An 8,539-nucleotide genomic window follows, 5' to 3' on the forward strand; every position below is an offset into this window, starting at 1 on the left:
CCTGGTGGCTATACCAGCTGTCCCTGTCACCTGCCAGAAGGTGGAGCCTGGGCTAGCACTAGGAAGTTAAATTTGAGTAATGTGAATTTATGTAAAGCAAGAATTGTGTGTATACATATATGCTTGTGCACACACGTATATAATCTTATAGAAAACAGTCTGATCCTATTGCTTTCTCAAATTTTACTATTCCATTTGATCAGAACATTTTTTCTTTGTCTTAATCCTCTCTTTTGAGGAGATTATCCCCATATCACCCTGAAAGAATGAGAATGAGATACTTCAAAGACCTGGTCTATACATGAAAGTTAGAAAGTAGATGGCAAGCCCAAGAAATCTTAGTTGCTTAGGATATGGAATTCTACAAACTCAAATTGAAAAGATCTTTTATACTTGCATCCTGTTATAGTAACTCAGAGATGTTTTCATATTAATACATTTAGGACTGCAGTGACAAAACTTCCAGTTCTCCTGCCCTGATTCTAGAAAATCGACACGGTTATGACAATAATCAAGACTGTGTCCTCAAGACGTAAGTCCTACAAGGAGAAGTAATGGAGGCTCACTAAAGAATCAAGTCCACATTTATGTAGCGTCTCCTACAGCATCCCCCGTTGTGCCAGGTTCTCGCCATGTGAACATTAAAAGGAAAGCCTTCTCATCCTTAGGGAGCTTGCATTTTACCGGAGAAAAATGTGTGTACATACAGATACATACAACCCGTGGTCCAGGATCCCCCAGGCACTCTGGATTCGCCTGGAATGGATCTCATCCTTACAGGCTTGACTGCAAGGGTCAGTTTCTCTTCCTTTGGCTTGTTGATCGCATTCATGCAAGATGCAATTTAGGCATAGCTTGTGGGTAGTACATCCCAGATGCGGGTGGCAGGGTCCCTAAATCCTGCACAGGCATTCAATACACAATATAGTTACTGGATTGGAGAATATATTTCACCTCACAGAAAATACCTAAGATGTGTTTCCAAACACTAAGGAATCACTGGAACCCGGAAACCAAGAGAGAAAAAATAAAAACTCAAGCAACCTGTCAGCTTCACACCTCCTCCCCTACAGGTCCTGAACTTGGAGTCGCCATCAGGGCAGTCCTTTTGTCATTCCTGTGAGTCCTTTTCCACAGCCTCCTACACAGTCTTCCCCGTGGCTGACTCCCCTAAATGGAAAACATACTTTGGAGTTTACTAAAAAAGCAAACCTACTCTTCTCCAGCCCACGCTGTCCCTCACCCTACCCCTTGAGTTACTCTAGAAGAAGTTGCTGAATCCTTCAAAATCCAAGGGTCCCAGAGAGTTGGGCCACCATTTTCCCCCATAGGCCATAAGGAGAGATGGCTGATCCTTAATTGTACAGTTTTGAGGAGTCCTCTGCGTCCCATGAGTGGCCTTCCAGTAATGACCCATATCTTATAATGTCATCATATGTCATCAAGCTTCCCACTTCCCAGGGACCTATACTGTCCTCTAGGCCAGTGGTTCCTAACCTTTTTTGTTATTCTGAGAACTCCTTTCAACAATAACAAGTCATATGTTGCGAACCCCAAAGTGATTTAATATACCGCTCGTAATAAACTTTTAGATTTGTTCATTAAATGCTTACAACGACTACAATGATAACTTTGCCCATAAAAATCTCCCAACTAAAATTGACATATAATTTTGTTTATAACGTATAAAATTTTATTCCACCTATAGTGGTGAAAACTCAAAATATGAGTCTCATAATATAATTACAAAAATCTAATGGGAGACCTTCTGTGTGAATTTCTGAAAAGTAACCCAGCAAGATTTCATGTGGAATCTGACCTTCATAAGGGAAGATGCTCTTTCTCTTCCAAAACAAGCTACATTGTCACTGGAATTATCGAATGAGGAACCAGTGTTGCCAACCAGTTTATTTGAAAATCTACCAGACAGTAAAATAGTAACATGAGGAATAAATTCAAGTCAGAAATCCATTTTTTTTTCTTTTGGGTTAATCTTTGTGTTAATAGTTTTTGTGATTAATAAATTTGAATACTTTAGAGAACACAAGTGCTATTTCATAAGCATTTTTTTGTCAGTGGGGTGCAGTGTAATCTGGGGCAGGATCACTAGAATCCATCTTCTGCAACCCCAGAGTTACTTCTAATACTAACAGCCTCCCAAACGCCCCAGCCACGAAGGGGATAGTACGCCTCTCACTTCTTCATCCCTCTCCTCCACCCTTAAGCCCCATCCTTATGGTAAACTAGACTTCGAGTTTTTCCCTCCCCATATATTATTGCTAACCTTGTGGCTGTCCTTCCTCCTTCACCGGTCTTCCCCAAAGAGGCTGCTATGGATCTACAACCCTCTCTGATTCTGGCTTTTCTTCTTCTTCTGTTGCTGGTGTGGACCGCATCTCTGGATTAATCTCGAATCTTCTCCTTGTTAGGAGAAGTTCAGTGCCATCCAGACCAGAGGGCAAAATCCCAAAGGTTTTGTAGTTGAAGAAGATAAGCCCAGCCACTATGCAGAAGAAGCTACCCCACCAGCTGAAGTGGAAGATAAAGAGATCAGTCTTAATACTTCAATAAGAGGCAACACACAGTTTGTTTCTATAGAACATTTGTGTCGGTCCCAGGTGGTTTCAAGAAAGCATGTAATATGATGTGCATGCCCAGAAACTGTGGTCTTCAAGCAGCCTGACATTTGCTCTGTAAGAACACAGGCGTTGCTGACATTGTGATCACATGATTATACAACTGATCTGGTGCATTTAACAGAATGCAGCTGAGCACGTGCACCCATCCTACTGCCCTTTTCTGATAGTTTGGGAACAATTTGATGGCGAATTGAAAAACTGCAAGAACACATTGGGCTTTGTCAGAAACCGTCAGAGCCTGATGTGATCGAGCCGTACAAACAGCAAAGTCATTGTGCATACGACCATCACGGTTCAGATCACTGCAGAAGCAATCCTATCTTGCTTCAAACATGCACACGCTCATTGTCACAGATCAGAAAATGTCTTTATAACAATTGGACAATTACTGCTTAAGGAGCCATTGAATGACTTTCACACTGTAGAGCACTGCTGTGAACCCCTAAGGTAAATGATAACCAGGGCTATAGATAATAGTGTTTCTCCCACCATCAAAAGTGGGACAGTGCTCACCTGTGAGTCTGACTCCCTTCCCCCAGCCCTGTGGGATCTGAGTGGCACAGTGCCAGGGAAGGGAACATCCCGGGCACGTACGCTCTTTGGTTCCCGCTTCCACTGTGTGGTCCAGGGACTCTAGCTTACTACTGCTGCTCGACCTGGGAGCTCTGCACTACTAGGACAGTGCCTCTGATGTCATCTTTGGGTCTGCATGGTTCTCTGGAGAGGGAACATACCTACACGCGCTTCTTGCCAATGCACCGTGTGTGTGTGTGTGTGTGCGCGCGCACAACCATCTTCTCTCTGACCGAGCTCCCAGCTCAGGTTTGTGACAAATACTCCTTTATATTTGTACGTGTTATCAAGTTTGCAGTAACAATTCAACGATCAAATTATGGACCTCAACTCAATAAGTTCAATTTAATAAGCATTTATTAAGCACCTACTATGTTCTAGGCATCTGGCCAGGAAAGAATGAGATTTTCTCTGAATACCAAAAGGAAGCACTAGCTAAAGGAAAGAAGAGATATTGGGAGTTAAAGAGGGATTGGAGACTTACAGCTGAAAGAGACCTTAGGAGGGCAGGCCTTAGCCTGGGGTTCATAGACTCATGATGAGCCTTCAGGGAGTATATGACATGAGAGAGGCTGAGAACATTTGACTTAGAGCCTGTCTAGACCAAATTCCTTATTTTACAAATAAGGAAACAGAGGCACAGAATAGTAAAGTGACTTGCCAGATGTCACACCAAAGTGACAGAGCCAGTGTGCAATCTCCGGTCCTCTGACCTGAGCCAACATGCTTCCACTTCATATTGCCTTCTGAGGACTCACATGGCTCCAGAGATGGAAACAGAAGAGTGGGACCAAGTTCCCCTGGCCAGCTGGGCAGGGGTGGCTATGATAGAGAAAAGAAAAAGGGACATTCATTGGTTAAGAAAAAAAAAACTAGTGGCTACGTGAGGAGAGTCTCTTGAAAGATTTGCTAACTGCTTTCATTCCAGAGCCACCCTAAAGTGGAGTGACCATGACATAAAAGATATAATTATCTTTCTTGGAAAAATAAATGATCAAAGGGTATGAACAGGAAGTTTTCAAAAGACGAAATGCAAGTTATCAGCCTTGGCAAATTATTTCACTTCTCTGGGCCTCAGTTTCCTCATCTGTAAAATGAGGGGATTGTACTTGATGACCTCTAAGGCCCACCCCTTCAGTTCTAAATCTATGTGACTATGATCTTATAATATAAAAAGTGCTCTGAATCATTAATAACAAGAGAAATGCAGATGAAAACGATGCTGTGGTTCTACCTCATGAAATTGGCAAAAGTGACAGAAGAAGGAAATGGCAATTGCCAAAAGGGCTTTGGTGCCTAACACCCCCCCCCCCAAAGAAAGAGGACTGTGGGAGGACAGGCGCACTAAGGCGTTGTGGGTGGCGCTATGAAGTGACCAGCCGGTCTGGAACTATGCCCAAAACAAATTCAACTGTGCGTGCCTTTTGACCCAAAATACCACTTGTAGGCATATGTCCCAATGAGGGAAAGAGAGGGAAAGGCCCCATGTACACAAAAATAGTTACATCAGCACTTTTTGTTATAGCAAAGAACTGGAAACAAAGTAAGTGCCCAACAAATGGGGATGGCCAAGCAAACTGTGGTATGTGAATGTAATGGAATGTTATTATGACTTTACTGTAGATTTATAGGAACTGATACAGAGAGCAATGAGCAGAGGCAGAACAGTATATACGATGAATAAAAGACTAAAGAAAAACAGCTCTGAAGGACTTAAGACTCTAGACAATGCAGTGACCCAGCATGGCCTTAGAAGACAAATGATGGAGTTTATTTCCTGCCTCTTGGCAGAGATGATAAATTAAAGGTACAGGGTGTAACCTACATTTTTAGATAGCCAATGTTTGAATTTGAGAAGAAAGAGAAAGAGGAGGAGGAGAAAATAATCAGGGAAACTTTTTAAATGCACAGAAGAGAGCTGAAGGAAGTTCAGAAGGGAGTACCAAACAGGGCAGGTGGTAAAATGTTAAATTTAATATATACTTTTTCTTTAAAAAAAAAAAACCAACCAACAACTATGAAATAAAAGCACAGTTTTATATACAGTCCTCTTTATCTCTCCTTCCTACATGGAAATGTTCGTGTTGATTGATATCTGTCAACTTCATAATTTTAAAAAGGAAATTTTTGAAAGAAAAGAAAAAAAAAAGTGAATGGCCCTAGTATTTCCCAACGGCAGCTGGAGGCTGAGTTCATGGCTATCTGGATATCTTGTCCTTATTCCATGCAGCCCAGGCAGAGTTCTGTGACATAATCCTCAAGATGTTTTTAGTTCTCTGGAAAAAAAGACAAGACAAAATCCGGCATCACCAGGGAAGGTGTTGGGGTGCTCTGTGCTTTTACTCTTCTGTCCACAAGAGGGCAGCAAAGCTGCAGCTCTGCATCCCAGGCTTTCAGTTGTATAACTAACTACTCCAAAAGAGAGATGAATTAATCACTAGTGTTTCTATGTGGCTTTTAAGATTTTTACTAAGCACTTTCCTCTCAACAGCTCTGGTAAGTCAGTAGTGTAAGGAATACTCACATTTCACAGATAAGAAGCAGAAAGAGCTTAAACAATTTAAATAATAACAGTGACAAGGCAATGCAGACCTGCGTAATACCAGCCTCGATGTCCGCTCGGAGAAGCAGGAAGTGGACTGGAGCAGATCTGGGAAGTGTCCTAGCAAAAACGATATTAGTGATCAGCCCGAAGCAGCTATGGGATGATGAATGCTCTTCAACAAAAAAAGGGGGAGGGATGGGTAGAGGATCTCAGAACACAAAAGAAAGAGGTCCAGCCTTTACAGACGTGTTTCTGGAACAAGCAAACACTGCCTCCCCAAGCAATAGTAAAGGACCTTCCCCAGGTACTTGCCTTGGCGTTCTGATTAACGTTTAACAAGTGGCTTGGGGGGTGGGATATGTGGCACACTTCAGTTTAAGCTGCATTATTAGCATTTTTCCATCACTTTCTTAATTCTAGACAAAACAAATCAAGCCTTGAATTGTAGCATTTGTTGATCTCTGAGGCAGAAATGTTCAAAATGAAACTATGACAATTGGCACTAGCCAAAGGACATGGCTCTAACATTCCCCTACATACTAATGAATTTGTCAAATGAAACCAAAAAGATATTTACCTCCAAAAGGAGCCTATGAAACAGATAAGAACCAGGAGTGCAATCCAAAGACCCTCGATGGGTGACAGCCACAGGAGCTCATCTGCATGAGTTCAAACAAATGGCCGTCATGAGGATTTGTGTATGGAAACTGATCCCACCTGGCATCTTCCTCCCTCGATTTCTTCCTCACTGTGTCTGGATGCTTCATCAAGGCTGGTTTGCCTATCCCTTGCTGGTGGGGGGCGGGGGGGGACAGATCTACATCTACTAAGCATGGAGATGTCCCCAGGCTCTGTTCTGAGCCCAGTTCTCTTTTCTAACTACACTCTTGTCTGGTGACAGCATTACCTTTCATGGGTTCAATGATCATTTCTAATGCAGAAGATTCCCAGATCTATATACCTAGCCCCAGTGTCTCTTGACCTGCAAGTTCATATCATCAACTGCCTATTGGACATCTCAAATTCAATGTGTCCAAGGAGGAAAACTCCCTGCAGGTGGAACAAGGGAAAAATCACTGTGGGCAGTAAAGAACAAAAATATCCACTCTAGACAGACATGGATACAAGGAGATGGTCACTGGAGGAGGAAGAAGCAGCTTCAGGGAATGTGAACCCCAGCAGCAGAGAAAGCAGTTGGACTGTGGCAGGGTGGAGGGGAGGCAAACCCCAAGAACCCAGCTGAATGAACTAGTCAGGAGGGATCCTATACCCAGCAAAGGCTACGGGAAGAGTCTATGAAGGGAATGAGGATTTCCAGCCCCTGTAGTAGCAGAAATTGGGAGGTGCCTTTGCCATACATGTATCCTGAACCTATGTCTCACTACCATTGTACATTAAGTTTGAACCCACTCTTCCAATGGATGCTATGTATATTTTTAGGAGTCTATGCCCCAGGTTAATAGGGAGAGTTCTTTCTGTGTTAAAACAACACCTAAATTTGAATAAATGCCTTTACTAGAGCTCTTTGAGTCTACTGGTTAATTGTTAATGGGAACCACACTGGTAGGGGCTCTTGGGCTAGAATAGGAGTACAGCCCTACTCCTACTCTTAGGAGTGTTACCCCCTAGAACATGAAGATTCTCCCCTCTGAGGAGAATCACTCCTCCACTGAAATTCAGGAAATAACATAGAATGGGTACTATACATATATGTACATGTCTCTCCTGAGAAAATATAATTCCTTGTGAGCAGGGACTGTTTTGTCTTTTCTTTGTATAATTCAGTGCCTGGAATATTTAGTTGTTTCAGTCATGTCCAACTCTTCATGACCCCATTTAGGGTTTTCTTGGCAAAGATACTGGAGTGGTTTGCCATTTCCTCCTCCAGCTCATTTTACAGATGAGGAAACTGAGGCAAACAGGGTTAAGTGACTTACCCAGGATCACACAGTGTCTGAGGTCAAATTTGAACTCCAGGCCTGGCATTCCATGGCACCACCCAGCGCCCTACCTGGAACACGGTAGGGTTGGAATAGATGCTTCTTGGTTGGTTAGATTGATTTTCCTCTTTCCCCAAATATAGCCTTAAAAAATCTTTCTGTTGCCATTAACTTTCCACTGCAGCGCTTTCTTGGGGGCTCATGACCCACACATTGGTATTCATTCCTCTTTACTTTCTGAACATCTTTTTAAAATCGAAGTTGGTCAGTGAGTCCCCTGCACATGCGTGCACAGCAGCCTCTGTAAACTCCACTCCCTACTCCTCGATGCAGATGATGACGCATCTGTGAATCGAGCCTTCATTTTGCCTCTATGCTTCAGCTCCACTTTGGCGAGACAACCTGGGCATCCCTTCAGCAAGTCAAACTCAGAAGGTCCCAAATGGAATTCATTCACCCTCCTTCTTCCAAGCTGAGGGTGCCGATTGCTTTCCAGTCCACCAGATTCATGACCTTGGAGTCATCCTTGACTCCCTAGCCCCATCCCATAGCAGAGGATATAAAAAGGGAAATAATATGGAACAGAACTAGAAAATTCAGTTGGAGATTGGCCATGTGTCTTAGGGGACTAGGGAGCCACAGAAAATTTTTGAGCAGGGAAGTGGCATGGTCAGAGCTGTGCCTTAGGAAAATGATTTTGGCAGGAATGTGGAGAATGTGGAGAGGAGACAAACCAGTTAGAAGTTATAAAAGCCCATTTGGGAGGAGGTGGGAATTTTAACTAGAGTATGGCTGTGTGAGTGAAGAGAAGGGGGTCAATGTAAGAAATAGTGGCAGCAAGA

The 8,539-nt window shown here is 43.0% G+C and overlaps 1 long non-coding RNA gene across 1 annotated transcript; it reads right to left on the reverse strand.

Annotated features, from left to right (window-relative positions):
- Positions 1-5,268: 5,268 nt before the first annotated feature.
- On the reverse strand, positions 5,269-6,543 carry LOC144455387 (uncharacterized). Its single transcript, XR_013484121.1, has 3 exons — positions 6,335-6,543; positions 5,805-6,173; positions 5,269-5,488 (listed from the first exon to the last, which is right to left on the reverse strand). It is a non-coding gene; the product is annotated as an uncharacterized LOC144455387 (long non-coding RNA).
- Positions 6,544-8,539: the final 1,996 nt, after the last annotated feature.

Source organism: Phascolarctos cinereus, unplaced genomic scaffold (genome assembly GCF_003287225.1).
Source record: "Phascolarctos cinereus isolate Bilbo 61053 unplaced genomic scaffold, phaCin_HiC Scaffold_9;HRSCAF=440, whole genome shotgun sequence".
In the NCBI taxonomy this organism is placed as follows: Eukaryota; Metazoa; Chordata; class Mammalia; order Diprotodontia; family Phascolarctidae; genus Phascolarctos; species Phascolarctos cinereus.